Source organism: Odocoileus virginianus, chromosome 15 (genome assembly GCF_023699985.2).
Source record: "Odocoileus virginianus isolate 20LAN1187 ecotype Illinois chromosome 15, Ovbor_1.2, whole genome shotgun sequence".
NCBI lineage: Eukaryota > Metazoa > Chordata > Mammalia > Artiodactyla > Cervidae > Odocoileus > Odocoileus virginianus.
The window spans coordinates 47,213,889-47,230,753 of NC_069688.1; the positions used below are offsets into that span (position 1 = coordinate 47,213,889).

The 16,865-nt window shown below is 49.3% G+C and overlaps 2 long non-coding RNA genes across 3 annotated transcripts in view; one reads left to right on the forward strand and one right to left on the reverse strand.

Annotated features, from left to right (window-relative positions):
• Nucleotides 1–316: 316 nt before the first annotated feature.
• Nucleotides 317–6,123, reverse strand: LOC139038479 (uncharacterized). Of its 2 annotated transcripts, none has more exons than XR_011491512.1 (2): nucleotides 1,522–6,123; nucleotides 317–937 (listed from the first exon to the last, which is right to left on the reverse strand). It is a non-coding gene; the product is annotated as an uncharacterized lncRNA (long non-coding RNA). The 2 variants fall into 2 exon arrangements; XR_011491511.1 differs by having other exon boundaries at nucleotides 317–1,052.
• Nucleotides 6,124–6,169: 46 nt separating this feature from the next.
• The window catches only part of LOC139038480 (uncharacterized), a 44,322-nt gene continuing 33,626 nt past the window's right edge, over nucleotides 6,170–16,865 (forward strand). The window contains exon 1 of the long non-coding RNA XR_011491513.1: nucleotides 6,170–6,247. This is a non-coding gene — a long non-coding RNA (uncharacterized lncRNA). The remainder of the gene's footprint in view (nucleotides 6,248–16,865) is intronic.

Sequence of the window (16,865 nt, forward strand, 5' to 3'; positions counted from 1 at the left end):
ACACGCAACTCAGACCCGATTCCACAGGCTCTGAGGAATCACAAAGGCTTTCCCCCTTTCCAGTCACCAAAGGCTCTCTCACTGCCTGACGGTCTCCACCCCAGGATCTGTCTCCCCCAGAAGGCTCCCTCTTACCCTCTCAGCACTCTCTCAGCAGCATCAGCTCCTGGCAGCTGCCTCACCATTTCCCCTACACAAGTCCAGGCACGTCCCAGTTTTGCGTCAAGCACAATACTCTAGTCCCACCTGTTTCTCTTACACACGTGCTTCTTATTCATGCTCAGATGTAGAAAAAAGACAATAAAATACTCCAAGATGTTTTGACTCTGGGAGGTTTTATTTTCTTTTTCATATTCTGCTGTGTTTTCCAAGATTTAAAAAATAAGCCTGCATCCCTCATGCTAAACCCCTACCCCACCATAGTAAAAGCTTTCATTGTGGTGGATGTTTTTGTTCAAATATAAAATTAACAACACAAACTGTATAAGCAAAGTGGAAAAAGATGAACTCCAGAGTGTTAAGGGGAAGTAGAAAAGCTTTCAAAAGGAAAAACGTTACAATTGGAGGTTCCTGAACAAATGAATCATAGATAGAGCCAAGCATATACCATAAGTCAATGCCATAGTAACTGTAAATCTCCACAGTTATTCAAAGGAGTAAAATTATTTTCCAAGCGCTACAAAAATATATGTATCACTTTGATTATATAGGGGGTTGCAACAAACTTTCAAGTGTATGTATCACATATTAAAATGCACACACAACTTTTACAAAATGTCAAGGCATAGAAGATTGGCTACAGAAAAAGTACACATCTAATTGACAGTCATTTTGTTCATCTTTGACTTCAGAAGTACACGATGCTTGATCTCATGCCTTCCTTTTCTCTGAAGCAAACCAGAATATTCAAAATCACTGCTTGGAGCTCTGTGCTGGGCTGTTTGAGGATGAGGGATAGCATTAGGTATCTGCTACCGATGATAATGATGCTGTCTCTTTGACTGAAAATCATTTTAAATATCCAGACCCAGCATCCTCTTCTTCCTCCCCATCTGTGTATTAAAAGCCACCAGGCAGGGTTTCAAGGTCAAGGTTAACATTTTCTCCAGGAAGGCTGCTGTAGCCTCTGAAGACAGTCCTCCCCATTTTTCCCTCCACACGGACCACGGAGCAGCTGTAATTTTAACTGGCAGCCTTCAGAATACAGAACTGCTGTTGGCTTTCTTCGTCTGGGACAGTGGTAAGAAACAGATGGGGGTTGGGTACTGAGGTGCAGGAACTCATCAAACCCCAAGTGTGGATCACAGAATTAAAGTACACCCAGGATGGAAAAGACCTCTGCTATGAACTGCTCCAACTTCCAAGCCACCACCACTGACCTGAGAAAGCACCTACTCTGTGCCTGAAATTACTACAGAGATGGTTTTATTCCATGTAATCCATACAACGCTGTGGAGTAAATAATAGCAACCCCATTTTATAGACAAGAAAACAAAGGCTCTGTGAGCTTAAGAAACTTACCAGTTTGCTGGGGCTGCCATACGAAGCGCCACAAACTGGGTGCCTAAAACAACAGAAAGTGTATTGCCTCACCGTTCTGAAGGCTAGACATCCATAATCAAAGTGTCAGAAAGGTTGGTTCTGGGGGTTGGGAGAAAGAACCAGTTATGCATGCCTTTCTTCTCGCTTCTGATGGTTGCCAGCAACCCTTGGTGTTCTTCAGCTTGTAGACACCTCACCCCAGTCTTGCCCTTCACCCTTTACGTGCTATTCTCCATGAGTGTGTCTATGTCTCCAAATTTTCTCTTAAAAGGAAAAAAAAAGCCAGACTTTATTGAATTTGTTACAATGTTGCTCCTACTTTTATGTGTGTGTGTGTGGACATGAAATCTTGCTACCATTTATTTGCGGTGGTTTATTTGCTAAATTATATCCGACTCTTTGGGACCCCATGGACTGTAGCCTGCCAGGCTCCTCTGTCCATGGGATTTCTCAGACAAGAAGACTAGAGTTGGTTGCCATTTCCTTCTCCAGGGTGCTTCTATTTTATGTTTTTGGCCCCAAGGCATGTGGGATCTTAGCTCCCCAACCAGGGATCAAATTAACACCCCTTGCATTGGGAGGCGAGGTCCTAACCACTGGACTGCCAGGGAAGTCCCAGATTTTCCCTTTTTCAGGGACAGCACTCATATTAGAGTAGGGTCCACTCTAATGACTTCATGTTAATTTGTTTATCTCTACGAAGACTCTATTTACAAATAAGGCCACATTCTGAGGTCCTGGGGGGGGTCAGGACTTCAACATATTTTGGGGGGAAGTTTGGGGTCACAAAGAGACGCAACTGAGCAACTAACACTTTTGGGACTTCAACAATTCAGTCTACAACATAAAGACATCACTTCTGATAAGTGATGGAGACAATATTAAAACCTTAGACTCTCTGACAGCAGCTCTTAACCAGACCCCAGCCTGCCTCCTATCTGGTTCTTCCTGGCTGGCTGGCTCCCTCCTGTAGAACATACCTAGGAATGGAGATTGGCGACCACACAGGATGAGCCCACCCACCACGTCTGAAGATTTCCTAGGTATAATCTCTTATTTTCTATGCTCGCCTCTGAGAGATATACAAATACCACAAGGATTTTCCCCATGCAGATGTTGACAGACGTTGGCTTTTGATAAAGAAACGTTCCCATCTTCATCGACCGCTTTTGCAGGAACCACAAGTTCCCGGGACAGTGCACCACCTATGGCCCTTCCTCTAGAGAGGGGAAAGGGCACCTCTGTTTTCATGCTAATGAGTGTGCGACTCCTCACTTTCTGGTCCTCACAGGGACATCTGACGCCTGTCGTTCCATGTGCCAAGGGAGAGGCCTGCAGGTGCCACAGAGACATGGGAGGAAGTGCTGGAGGAGGGAAGTGGGCAAAATGCTCAATGCTTCATCGTGATTCAAGTACCAGCGCCTTCACGCCTCCCACCCCTGTTTTTTAATTTAAAGAGCGCCATGCGTACAGGCTTTGTCTTGGTTCTCTCATTGGGAGCTGGTCATCTCTGAACGAGTGTGTTAAACCTGGCCTGAGTAACCCCAGGACCCAGGTCATCCTGGATCTTGGCGACCCCACAGGTGGATGAGGTGGTCACTGGACAAGGCAGACCCCCCAAGGGTCCTGTGATAGAATGGCTGAGAACCTCCAAGAAAGGACTTGCTACCCCAGCTGAGAGGGGTGCCTCACAGCACCCCACCCAAGTGCTGGCCCCTAGTCAGTAAGGCCTAGGCTGGGATATTGAAGGCCCGCAACTTGGCCTCACGTGGGCAATTCTGAGGGGCCACTTCAGCTCCAAAGCCCTCTGTGGGGTCGGCTGGGATTGTCCTTGGGCCTAGACCGCAGCGTGATGTCCGCCCCTGCCCCCGCCGTCCCTTCCTCAGTGTTGCTCCTAAGAGTCCTCTTACAACCCGCCTCCACTCTAACTCATCTCAGAATCTGCCTCCCAGGAGCCCTCCCGGACTGGCTTCTCCAGAGACTCAAGTCAACACTTGGTCATGGCACTTCCCTGGTGTTCCAGTGGTTAAGAATCTGCCTTCTTATGGAGGGGATGCGAGTCTGATCCCTGGTTGGGGAACTAAGATCCCACATGCCACAGAGCAACTAAGCTGACGCATCACAAAAAAAGACCTAGTGCTGCCAAAAACAAGCAACACATGATCCTGAAGCCACAGAGGAGGCATGAGAGATCAAAGGCCACTTCTTTCTGGGCCCCAAACTTCAGTTTTCACAAGGCATGACCAGGAGGCTCACAGGCCTGCCCACATACTTCTGCCCTTCTGTTTGGCACCATCTGAAATTAGCTGGCCAACACCTCCCTCCTACAAAGATTTATTGAGCATCTACTATGTGCAAAGAACTATTCCAGACTCTGGAAATACGGCAGTGAAAAAAGAAACAGAAAACTCTTTATCTGCATGAATCTTGCATTCCAGTAGGGGAAGTAGACAATTACCTAATAAATCAGTAAAATACTACCACTTGGTGATAGTACCACGGGGAAGAAAAAAGCAGGGCGTGGAGAGGGATTTGGAGCCGGATGGAGGAAATAGAGTGAACAGGGAAAGACTCCCCGAAAAGGTGAGATATGAGCAAAACCTGAAGGAGATAAGGGACTGAGTCATGAAGTTACTGGGGGAAGAAACTTTCAGATAGTAGGAATAGCAAGTACAAAGGCCCTGAGGCAGGAACTTGCTGTGTGTTTGCAAGGACTAGCAAGGAGGCCAGTGTAAGTGGGTCAGAGCGTGAGAACACTAAGAAGTGAAATCAGAGCCTACAGTGGGAGGAGGGAGAGAGGTGGGTGGGATTGTCGTGTGGAGGATCTCTTGAGCCAATGTAGGGACTTTGGCTTTGACTGTGAGTGAGAAGGGACCCACCAGAGGGCTCTGAGCACAGAAGAGACAGGATCAAAGGGACTATTTTAAAGGGCCATTCTAGCTGCTGTGTGGAGAGAAGGCAGAAGCAGGAGACCTCCTAGACTGTTTCAGTAAATTCAGGTAGAAGGTGCTGCTGTCTCGGCCAAGGGGCTGTGGTAGAAGTGGTCAAATTCTGGAGATTTTTGGAAGGTTAGAGCTAATGGGATTTGTTGATGATCCTTCCAGGAGAGCTGGCACTGTGGCTGGCAGGATCACACATGTGGGTGCAGCCAGCAGTATTTCTCAAGGCGATAAGCACCATGTGGTGGCTTTGGAGCCAGACACGCCTGGGTCTGGATCCAGACTCCATCCCTACTAGCTGTTCATCTTGAGCAGTTTACATCAACTCTCTAAGACTTTGTATCTTCATCTGTCAACTGGGGATGACAATCTTTGTATCATAGGATTATTATGAAGATCAAGTGAGATGATCTTAAAGAAGAGCTGACAGGAGAATGATTGTGATCGTTTTAAATAATACAGTCTCCTATGAATCTTGGAGCGGAGGCCTGAGGAGGGGAGGGGCGGGCTCTGAGGGTGGAGGGAACATGCTGGAGGGGTTGGATGAAGCTGGGAGCAGCCAAGACCACCCAGGAATGCTGGTGCGGAAAGAGAACAGGCATCTCGGGCACACACTGGCCTACCCAAGTGAGTCTGGGGGATTCGAACGCTCGGGGCAGGTTGGGGCATGATGGCCTTCAGAGAAAAGATGGCCAGAGGGGAACTCCTTGGCTGAAGGTGGAGCCGTGGAAAATGGGAACATCCCCAAATTCTAGAGGATGAGGTCATCCCAGCTGAAGCCAATCAAAACTCTCCCTTGGGGAGGCAAGAAAGGGTTTTACTAGGCCAAAAACTGCAGCGAGCTTCAGCGGCTGCCAAGAAAGGAGGCGAGGCAAGGCGAGTCCTGGGCCCGAGGCCATGAGCTCTGGAGGCTCCACCCTGGCTAGAAAAAGAGACTAAGGGAGAGCAAGTGGGGGTGCAGCCCAGAAGCGGGGGGAGGGCGGGAGCTGTCTGAATTGTCTGGTGGTAATGGGGCACGCTCCTGGAAAAACCGTTAGGTCCTCAAGGCAGCCAACAAAGCTTTGCACACCAGGGCTCTACAATGTTTTTCCCTTAACAAGGACAGAAAGCATTCCTTCCATCAGAGATGTTCTGTTGATTTATACACATGTTTCTCTCCCCCCTGCCCCAATAAACCAGAAGCTTAAACTGGGGTTCCTAAACTTTTCCTCCTGCCTAGAGAGAGCATTGACAATGAATGACGTGGGTTCAAATTCCAGGGCAGCGGTTGACCTTGGGCAGGATGCTTGACCTCTAGGTCTTGTAAAATGGGGATCACAGTACTTCACAGGTGTCTCTGGGGGGCCATCATCTCCACTCTCAGCCACTCCCCCTATCCCTGGGTTCAGAGAATAAAAGAAAGCCTACTAAATAAATGTGAAGGCAGACAGTCAAGTCTACAGAAGGGTCTCTCCTGCGTGGGGAACACCAGGCGGCTGGTTTCTAGGAGCCAGAGGGGAGAGGTGGGGTCTGGAACTTGGGGAGCAGCGCCCCCCAGTCCCAAGGTGGAGACCTGTTCCTTACCCGATGTCTCCCAGTTCAAACTCCCTCCCTTCTAAGGCACCACCATCTGTTTCCACTTCTCTCAGGCCCTAGAGAAGCAGTACGCTGCACTTGGAAGAGGAGGCATCCTTTCCCCAGACACCCCGGGGGCTAGAACTCCCCCAGGCCCGACGCCCTCTTGAGGCGCTGACGTCAGCCCGAGCGGCGGCCGCGGAGCGTTTCTGGTAAGTCTCCCCGCCAGCGGCCACCTCCAGGAAGGACAGGGCTGGGCCCGGGCCAAGTCCCGCAGCTGCTCAGCGCCTGCCCGGCCTGGGGAGGTTTCCGGTGTGCCCACTCGGGCCACCGCAATCCTGGGGCCCTGCGGGCGGGGGTGGCTGGCCTGCCGTTCCCGGCCTGTCGCCACCCTGTCCAAGAAGTCAGTCCAGCCCACCGACCGCAGATTCCTAGAGCCTCTGCTCGCTGATGGGAATGGAAACGGAAGTACCTCCTTCCCCCTCCCCCTCCCCCATTCCTGGTCTGCCCCCCCCTCCCCTCTCCCCGTCCTCTCCCCTCCTCCCCTTCCCCCTCTCCCTCCCCTCCCCCCTTCCCCTCCCCTCCCCTTCCCCTCCCCTCAACCCCCCCCCTCACATCCCTCCCCTCCTCCCCTCCCCCCCTCTCCCCCTCCCCTCCCTTCCCCCTCTCCCCTCTCCCCTCCCCTCCCCTCCCCCTTTCCCCATTCCTGGTCTCCCCTCCTCCATTCCCCACCCTTCTCCCCTCCTCCTCCCCTCTACCCACCTTCATCCCCACGACTGCTCTTTCCCTGGTCTTGTCACAGGCTTTGACAGCCATTTGAGACTGGTGTCCCCGTAGCTCAGGGAGAAGACAGGAGCTCTGACCCTGGCCCCCCATCAGAGGATTTTAGGCCATCAAGTCATAGCATTTTAGAGCAGAAACAAGGGTCTCGCTCGAGCCAGGCTGGTGTCCTTTGAGTCAGTGGTTTCTGGGTGCCAGGCGCAGCACTCCCAGCTTCACAGGCATTAAAACCCTAGCAACTGCACATTATGCTTGAGCTGTAGTTGACAGGTGGGAAAGTGGACACAGCACACAGGGCCTGAAGCAGCCTGCCTTAGGCCCCACCTCGGAGCCTGTGTTGGGAGCCAGGTCTTGTGACTGACTTCACAGCTGAACTCTGCCACCACGTTACGCTTCCCAAAGCGTGTTGGTGGGTCAGGTGTTCCTGTCCTCAGTCTGCCAGGAATGAGAGAAACCTGTGGTCAAGCAGGCCCCGCCGGGGAGCGGGGTGTGTGTGGAAGTACCCTAAATTCAGTTCCACTTCATGGAATGTCTTGGAGCATAGTGACAGATTAAAGGCCCTGACAAGTCCTGCAGGGAGTAAATCTGTTTAACTCTCTTTAGCCCAGTGTTTCCCAAACTTATTTGCACCTGGGAACCCCGCCCCCTTTTTAAGAAACGGGAGATGATTACCATCCTGGAGAAGGTGCTCTGGGAGCTGCTACATGAGATCACACCACCTGTCTTGTTCAGATAGTGCCTGGTATATGTTAGGAGCTGTGTAAACATGGATTGGGTAAAATTAACATTTCCCCCGTTGCTGGTCGTCCCAGTCCATTCCCCAGGATTTCTCTCCTTGGAGAGTCCTCCAGCCATGGGAGATACTTCGGGTCCTACAGAAAATCCACTCCTGCTGGCGCCCCTGTGTGGGTTTTCTGGGCTGTGCTGGGGTTGCATGGAAAGAAAAGTCTATTCAGGCAACTCCTGTGGCCGCCCCTATTTTAGCTTCTCCCTCAGAGGTCCCTACTCTTAAGGACAAAGGGAAGGTTCTGAGACACTTCCTTTCAGTTTTGGCATAGGAATACGGCATGGATGAGGGTGTAAAATGTGCTGTGCTCAGTCGTGTCCGACTCTTTGCGACTCCATGGACTGTAGCCCACCAGGCTCCTCTGTCCATGGGATTCTCCAGGCAAGAATACTGGAGTGGGTTGCCATGCCCTCCTGCAGGGGATCTTCCCAACCCAGGAATCAAACTGGCATCTCAGATTTCTCGCCTGCATTGCAGGCAGATTCTTTGCCAGCTGAGCTACCAGGGAAGCCCAAGTCCTTTCAAGCCCCCCAAGCCTGCCCAAACACGATCGCACAGATCCTGAGGGGTCCTCCTACCTCAGTGCTCACATCACCTTCCTTGGCACCCTGCCCCGTCACCCCTCACCCCCTCCCTCTACTTTTTACATCCTGTCTCTCAGCCCCTCTTCCTACCCTCCTGGACTCATCTTGAACTCCAGGCTCGATTGGAATCAGATCCTCTCTGGGGACCACAAACACACAGCAGGCCAGGCCCCCCACTCTGAGATTCAGAAGTGACCGCCATAGGATGGGTGCAGGCCTCTCTGCAGACACAGCCAAGTCAAGAACGACAGATGCTCGCCAGGACCCAGCGCCCTTCTCCCCACCCTTTGGTGGCACCCCCTTGGCAAGCCTCCCAGCCCGGAGCCGGTGCCAGACCTCCTCCCTCTCTTGGCTCCTGAGCACTGCTGGGAAGGGCACCACCACAGTGCTGGCATCGCTACAGGCTCAGACTCCCAACTGGGTACCACCTGCCAGCACATGTAGCAGCTTTGGGTCTAAACCACTTACTATTCTGGGCCTCCATCACTCTCTGCATGCTCCCTTCTGACCCTGGGCCTAACGCTTAGCTTCTTGTCTCCTACCACTGGAAAAAAAAAATGAGGCCACTGGGATCACATGATCTCCATCAAATTCTTACTCCCTACCGAGTCCGCTTCCATGCACACCCCCACCCCTGCACCCCCCACTGCTTTCCTGTTAATTTTAGAAGCAGGCCAAAATCCAGGTCAGATCCCCCAGCCTGTGGAGTCGGGCTGCCAGGGTTCCAATCCCATTTATATCCCTTCCTGGCTGTGTGATCTTGGGCAGATTTCTTAAGCTCCTCGTGCCTCAGTTTCCTCATCAGTGAGATGGAATGGTACTTGCCTTTACCTCACAGAGCTGATGGAAGGGTTACATGAGACAGGCTGCACAGAGAGCTTGGCACAGGCTAATGCTAAGAAAGGCTAGCTATTGCCACCTACCTCTCGGCCTCCTCTAAACCTTATTCCCTCATTATGAACTTCTCCCGGCTTCTAGCTCATTCCTCTCAGCCTATACAGACACACAAGTCTCTCCTGTTGTGAAAAAAATCTCTTCTTGATTCTGCGTTCTTGATTTCTCTTGTGCTTTCTCATCCAGACTTCTCAGCAGCATCCTTTATCTGCTTGTTCCTTTCCTTATCTCATTTCTGTTCCTCAGTCCACTGGGGACATGGCTTCTGGCTCTACCATACTTCTGACGTTTGTTGGGGTCACCAGGACCTGGCCAAGACCAGTGGGCACATCTTAGTCCCTGACCTCTGCCTGCTGCGTTGACTTTATTAGTCATTTCCTCCTCTGGGAAATGATAGATGGCTTGGCATTCATACCTTCTTATCAACCCCTTGGTCCTCTCTGGACTTCCTCGACCTTTCCCTCTCTGTTTTCACAGGACTCCTCATCCACTGCTGGCCCCAGGGGACTGGTCTGCTGGTCCCCAGACCGGGGACCCTGAGTCTGTCCTTGGTCAGTGGGTCTCCTCACCCTCCCACTCCTTTCAGGTGATCTTAGCAGCTCTTAGCTTCCCAGATAGCTCAAATGGTAGAGAATCTGCCTGCCATGTGGTTCGATCCCTGGATTGGGAAGATCCCCCGGAAAAGGGCATGGCAACCCACTCCAGTACTCTTGCCTGGAGAATTCCATGGACAGAGGACCTGGCAGGCTATAGTCCATGGGGTTGCAGAGTCGGACATGCCTGAGTGACTGACACTTTCACTTTCACTTAGCAGCTCTTAGGGCTTTTTACTTCCACTTGATGGTTGCTACCTGCTATGGACTGAATTGTGTGCCCCCCGCAAATTTGTACATTGAAGCCCTAGTCCCCAGTGCTACTGTATATGGAGACAGAGACTATAAGGAAGTAATAAAGATTAAATCAGGTTATAAATTCAGGCCCCTAATCTGATAGGTTAGATAGCATCACCGACTGAATGGACATGAACTTGAGCAAACTCCTGGAGATAATGGAGGACAGGGAAGTCTGGCGTGCTGCAGTCTGTGGGGTCACAAAGAGTCAGACTCTACTTAGTGACTGAACAATGACGACAAGCTGATAGGATCAATGTCCTTATACGAAGAGGAAGAGACACTAGAGATCTGTCTTTCTGGGCTCACACAGAGAAAAGCTCACATGAGGACACGGCAAGAAGGTGCCATCTGTAAGCTAGGAAGAGAGATCTCACCAGAAGTTAACTCTGCTGGTGCCTTGATCCTAGACCTCTAGCCTCTAGACGTGTGAGAAAATAATTTGTTATTCAAGCCACCCTGTCTGTTGCATATTCCTAAGCATGTAGGCATGCTGAGGCACCTCATCTGATTCTCTGTGACCCCATGGACTGTAACCCACCAGGCTCCTCTGTCCATGGGCTTCTCCAAGCAAGAATACTGGAGTGGGTTGCCATGCCCTCCTCCAGGGGATCTTCCTGACCCAGGGATCAAACCCAAGTCTCTTATGTCTCCTGCATTGGCAGGTGGGTTCTTAACTATCTGGGAAACCCTGTTCCTAAGTATACCAGTAAGCGTTTCCTGCATAACAGACTATTCCAAAATTTAGTGGTTGAAAACAACCGCTCATTTAACTTATCTTTCTCCAGGTCAGCAGTTTGCTCTGGGCTCAGGTAGCAGTTCCTCTGGGCTTGGATCTGAGGTCAGCTGCAGGTTTAGCTGGGCACTGGTTGCAGCCTGGCTTTCGCGGGATGGCTCATCTCTGCTCCACAGAGTCTCTCATCCTCCAGAAGGCAGGCCTGGGCTTGTTTCCATGGCGATGCAGCAAGGTTCTAAGAAAGCAAGCAGAGTGGAGGTTTGGAGGGAAAAGCCTCAGACTCTGCAGACATCCAGATCTGTGTACTCTACATTCTTACCTGGTACTCTAGGAGTTGGCTTCTCAATATCAAGACATTTTGGACAATGCACTAGGAATATAGAAAAGTAATTACACAAGAAGGAGAATGTATGTGTATAACTGCATCACTTTGCTATGTAGCAGATAACACAGCATTGTAAATCAGTTCTACTTCAATCTTAACAGTACTTTGAAAAAAGTAAACTCCGGAAAGGCACATAGCATTTTAAGGTATAGTTGACAGGACTTGACAGATGTAGAGTAAGGAAAGACGAGGAAAATAGGTCTGCTCCTGGGTAGACAATGTTTGTGCTCCCCTGGTGGCACAGGTGGTAGAGTCCACCTGCAGTGCAGGAGACCAGGGTTTGATCCCTGGGTCGGGAAGATCCCCTGGAGAAGGGAATGGCAACCCACTCCAGTATTCTTGCCTGGAAAATCCAATGGACAGAGGAGCCTGGTGGGCTACAGTCCATGGGGTCACAAAGAGTTGGACATGACTGAGTGACTAACACTTTCACTTTGGGTAGAGAGATTTCTGGGCTAGATGGAGGGTGGAAATAATTTGCTGAGCACTTATTATTTGCTGGACACTTTTCTAGCCTCTTGGCACACAGAAAATACTGAGGTGCTTGAGAAAATGTCTCTGGAGCCAGACTTGGCTCTAGAGAATATATGTATTCTTTTTCAGATTCTTTTTCATTATAGGTTGTTTTAAGTTATTGAATATAGTTCCCCATGCTATACAGTAGGTCCTTGTTGTTTGTATCTAGTTTATATATAATAGTATGTATCTGCTAACCCCAAACTAATTTGTCCCTCCCTCCCCCTTCCCCTTTCATAACCATAGGATTGTTTTCTATGTCTGTGAGTCTTTTCTGTTTTATAAATTCGTATCCTTTTTAGATTCCACAAATAAGTTATAGCATGTGGAATTTGCCTTTCTTTGACCTACTTCACTTAATGTGATACTCTCTAGGTCCATCTGTGTTACTGCAAATGACTATTTCATTCTTCATTATGGTTGAGTAATATTCCACTGTGCATCTAAGCCGATCTTTATCTGTTTATCTGTCAATGGACACTTAGGTTGCAGAAGCTATGTCCTTAATCACCACTTCCTTTATATTCCTCCTTCTGCCATTCATCCACAGGAAGATAACATATTTTCAGTTAAAGATAATAAATTTGGTTTTAAATACAGATGTAGAGCTGCCTCTAGGACAACCACGTAGAGACTTCTATTCAGCAGTTGGGTTTGTATGTGGAGTATAGGAATCAAGACATTGTAGACAGACAGGGATTGAGCCACGAGTGGATAACATCATACAGGGAGATGGTGCAGAGGGAGAATGGGGGAATGCTGGGGGCACGTTTAAGGAGAGGATGGAGAAGAAGGATCCCACAAAGGAGCCTGAAAATGAGGAGCCAGAGACAGGAGAAGGAGGTTTTGGAGGAAGGGAGGACCATAAGTCTGAGTTTGCCTGAGGGAGCCTTGGTTAGGACAACCTGGCATAATAATTAATGATTGCCCCCTTTCATGTTAAACAGTGGCCCAGTTTGGAAGATGGATTATATATATTCACCCTCAGAAGGTCAAGGAGGAGAAAACATTAAGGAGGAGAAAACGTAGATGTGAAATACTGCCAAGAGGACGAAGAAGGTTAAGTTTGGAAAGTGGGTTCCATTGGGATTGGATTTGGCAACTGATGACCTTGGTTGGAGAAAGGCTTCTGAGAAAAAAGATGGAAAATGGACTGGATCACGCTGAATCTAGATAAGAAATAAGTAAAGATAACAAATTGGACAAGTCTTTCCAGAAGCTTGGCTGGGAAGGAAAGAAAGAGACAGGGGCAGCTACATGGAACAGAAGAGGATACACTCTCCCAGCCGTTCTCCACAGGGGAGGGGTTGGAGTCTGGCAGACCCAATAGGGGCAATGCCAATAGACAGACCGCCAGGGAATCAAGGAGATTGCTTATGGGTCGAGGTTTCTGGGGAGCCAGAAAGTACGAGGGTCCAGATAAAGGGGAAAGAGCCTTGAAGAAATAAAGGGGGAGATTTAAGAAATAGTGGGTAAAGGCCCAAGGAGGTGGGTTTCTGGGCACAGAACTGATGAGGGGGCCAGCATCACCTTGCAGACTTGTTTGACCATAGCAGACCATGGTCAGTGATGCCTGGGTCTTCCCTTGGCTGTTGACTCTTTACCCACCTCACCCCCCAGATGCACATACCTACACATGTGTGATTTCTTCACACGGGTCAGGAGGCTCACAGCAAGCTGATACCCACAGAGGAGTCTGGACCACAGGGAGGAAGTTCTGCCCCCTGGAGTACTTTCCCATTGCTTGGGTGTCCTCACACCAACTCTGTTCTTTCCACCTCCAGCTGACCCATAAATGCCCTAACACCCATGAAGGCAGGCCCTTCTTCATTTTAAAAGATTTCCATAACATACTGCTACTCCCAGATTTGCAGGTTACTTTTCACCAGTTAATTCACACCCAGCTGCATCCAGATACCTCACGGGGAGAGGTTCCCTAATCCCATCACTGTGGTTCCTAGAAGTCTCCTCCTAGAGAGGGTCCTCCGAGGGTCCTTCCAGGAAACCTACAGGCTGGTTCCAGGAGTCTGGGCTCCCCTCCCAGCTCCGGACCTCAGGTCACGTGACCCTCCGGGCACTGAGCCTCCTATCAAGGATGTTCCCTTCACTCCCAACCCATGGAAAGACTGTCTGGGTAAGAACTCTCTTCACCTCTTAAAACACTTTATAACTTAATGAATATTAATGAGATAGAGAATGACCATCTTTCATTTATTTAGCAAACATTTGTCAAGCTCTACGCATTTCAGGTGGAGCCCGCAGAACAGAGTCAGTTTGCGCCTGCTCCCCAGGCTAGAGGTGGCCTTCTGAGACCACATCCACTCTGTCCCTGTAAGAGCCCACCCAAATAATTCTGAGTTGACAGCATTTAGAAGCAGTGTCATGTGAATCGCCACAGAATTGTGGATTAAGGTGGTGAAAGTCTTTCCTGCTATTAAACAGTAGTTTATTTCTCGAGAAATAGAGGCCTGTATAAAGGCGGCATAACAGGGGAAGGTAGGTCTCATTATACCATGCAGGTGATGGATCACACACCCTGAGGGGTGAGGGCTGCCTCGAATGCCTACTGGTGATCAGTGAGGGAGCAGGGGACAGCTCAGACCCTCTGTTTTCTGAACTGGAGGGAAAATCCAAGAGGAGACAGGAGAATACAGGGAGAGAAAAAAATAACCTGGAGAAGAGTTGATGGAGAAGACGGGAAATAGTCAATGAAGTGATATGGACAGAATAGACAATGGATAGAGGTGGGATCAAATCTTTGAATGGACAGACATAATCCTCTGACAAAATGAGAGATTCCCAGAACTCTTGATTCCCAGTGCATGGGCATCATGGCCGAAGGCAGACTCGAGTCCCTTGCAGAAAGGGCAGCCCCCTGGGACCCCACCAAATTCTACCCTGACCCCTTTTGCTTGTCCCTGTCCCCCTCTGGCCACTCCAACTTCAGCAAGCATGCTCCCTCATCAGGGACTCACTGTCCTGATCCTTCTCCAACCTGCGTTCCCAGCCACCCACTGGACACCTCCCCTGGTGGCCCCACAGCCGCCTCAGGGACAGGGTTTCCTTCACTTATTAAACTCTGTCTTGCAACCTGTATTGTGTGCCAGGAACCACTTGTGCCAGGCTCAGAGGAGACAACAGACAGCAAGCAGACACGGGCCCGCCCTGACTGGGGAGATAGAGATAAGTCAAATAAACAGCAAGTTGGGATGTCCCTGGTGATCCTAAGGTTAGGACTCAGCACTTCCCCTTCAGGGGACACAAGTTCGATCCCTGGTCAAGAAACTAACATCCCACAAGTCGTGTGAGTGCAGCCAAAAGAAACACAAAAAGCCACAGATAACCAATAGCTTGTTACAGTACAGTGTGAGGACACCCTGCTCACTGTATCCCACCTTCAGACCTGATACTAGCAGCAGCATCCTGGGCCACAGATAACCAATAGCTTGTTACAGCACAGTGTGAGGACACCCTGCTCACTGTATCCCACCTTCAGACCTGATACTAGCAGCAGCATCCTGGGCCACAGATAACCAATAGCTTGTTACAGTACAGTGTGAAGACACCCTGCTCACTCTATCCCACCTTCAGACCTGATACTAGCAGCAGCATCCTGGGCCACAGATAACCAACAGCTTGTTACAGTACAGTGTGAGGACACCCTGCTCACTGTATCCCACCTTCAGACCTGATACTAGCAGCAGCATCCTGGGCCACAGATAACCAATAGCTTGTTACAGCACAGTGTGAGGACACCCTGCTCACTGTGTCCCACCTTCAGACCTGATACTAGCAGCAGCATCCTGGGCCACAGATAACCAATAGCTTGTTACAGCACAGTGTGAGGACACCCTGCTCACTGTGTCCCACCTTCAGACCTGATACTAGCAGCAGCATCCTGGGCCACAGATAATCAGTAGCTTGTTACAGTACAGTGTGAGGACACCCTACTCACTGTATCCCACCTTCAGACCTGATACTAGCAGCAGCATCCTGGGTCCTCCTAGCTCCTCTGCCTCCTGTATGCCCACACGTCCATGTGATTCTCCGGGCTAGTGTGTCCCCTCCTTCTTTCTCCATGACCTCTGCCTGGACTTCTAGCCTGCCACCTCCAATCTCCACCCAAAACCCTCCTCCGCATGGCTGCCCACGTTTTCTCTTCTAAATTACAAATGTGATCACAATATTCTCAAGATTAAGAACTTCTTTACAGGAACCTCAAAGAGAAATAGTAGAAAGTCACTGGAGGGACTTCCCTGGAGGTTCAATGGTGAAGACTTCACCTTTCGGTGCTGGGGTGCAGGTTCAATCCCTGGTGGGGGAGCTAAAATTTCACATGCCTCCTGGCCAAAAATCCAAAATGCAAAAAATGCAAAAAAACCCAAAAACCAAAAAAACCAAAACACAAAACAGAATCAATATTGTAACAAATTTAATAAAGACTAAAAATGGTCCACATTAAAAAAAAAAAAACTTTAAAAAAGATACATAAAAAAGAAAGTCATTAGAGATAGAAGAATTCAATTCAAGACTCTTGGTTCATAAGAGAATAAGGTTGGGATAAACACACATAAACACACACATACAGCATGTAAAAGAACTAAATAACATAAATAATAAGGTACAACTAATGTATGCGGATTTTTGTCCCCCTCTGAAGATACAAGAGCCAAAAAGTTAACCAAATTGTAGGAAATAATGAAAACTTTAATGGATTTCAAAAAGCTGAATACAAACAATCTTCTGATTATAATATTTCAATAAAATGAGAATTTAATAACCACCAGAAGATAAAAAGTCACAACCACCAGAAATATACTTCTAAAATTTATCTTAAACAATTTGAGTTAAAGAGGGAATGCAAACTGAGAAAGAAGATTATCTAGAAAACAGCGATAAACTCTTCAGAAACATCAAAAACAAAGGCACAAGACCTTCATCCCACCCTCCGTAACGCCCTCTGAAGTTTGCACCCATGACCCCGGTCCCGCTGTCTCTGTTCTCTCCTGTTTCCTTGGCTCCTGCACTAAATTTCTCAACAGCTCTGGAAGCTGTCACCTTCTGTCACCCCTCCACACCGTTGCACCTTCATGCCATTGGCCTGGAATGTCCTTTTCCTTCTTACCTACCTAGCAAACTCCTGTTTACTCCTGAAGACTGAGCGTCGTGGTCCCTTCCTTTGTGATGCCTCACACAGATACAAGAGATCGTCCACCCCTTCCCTGTGTCCCCAGAGGTCTTGGCACCGTCCTCTGGAG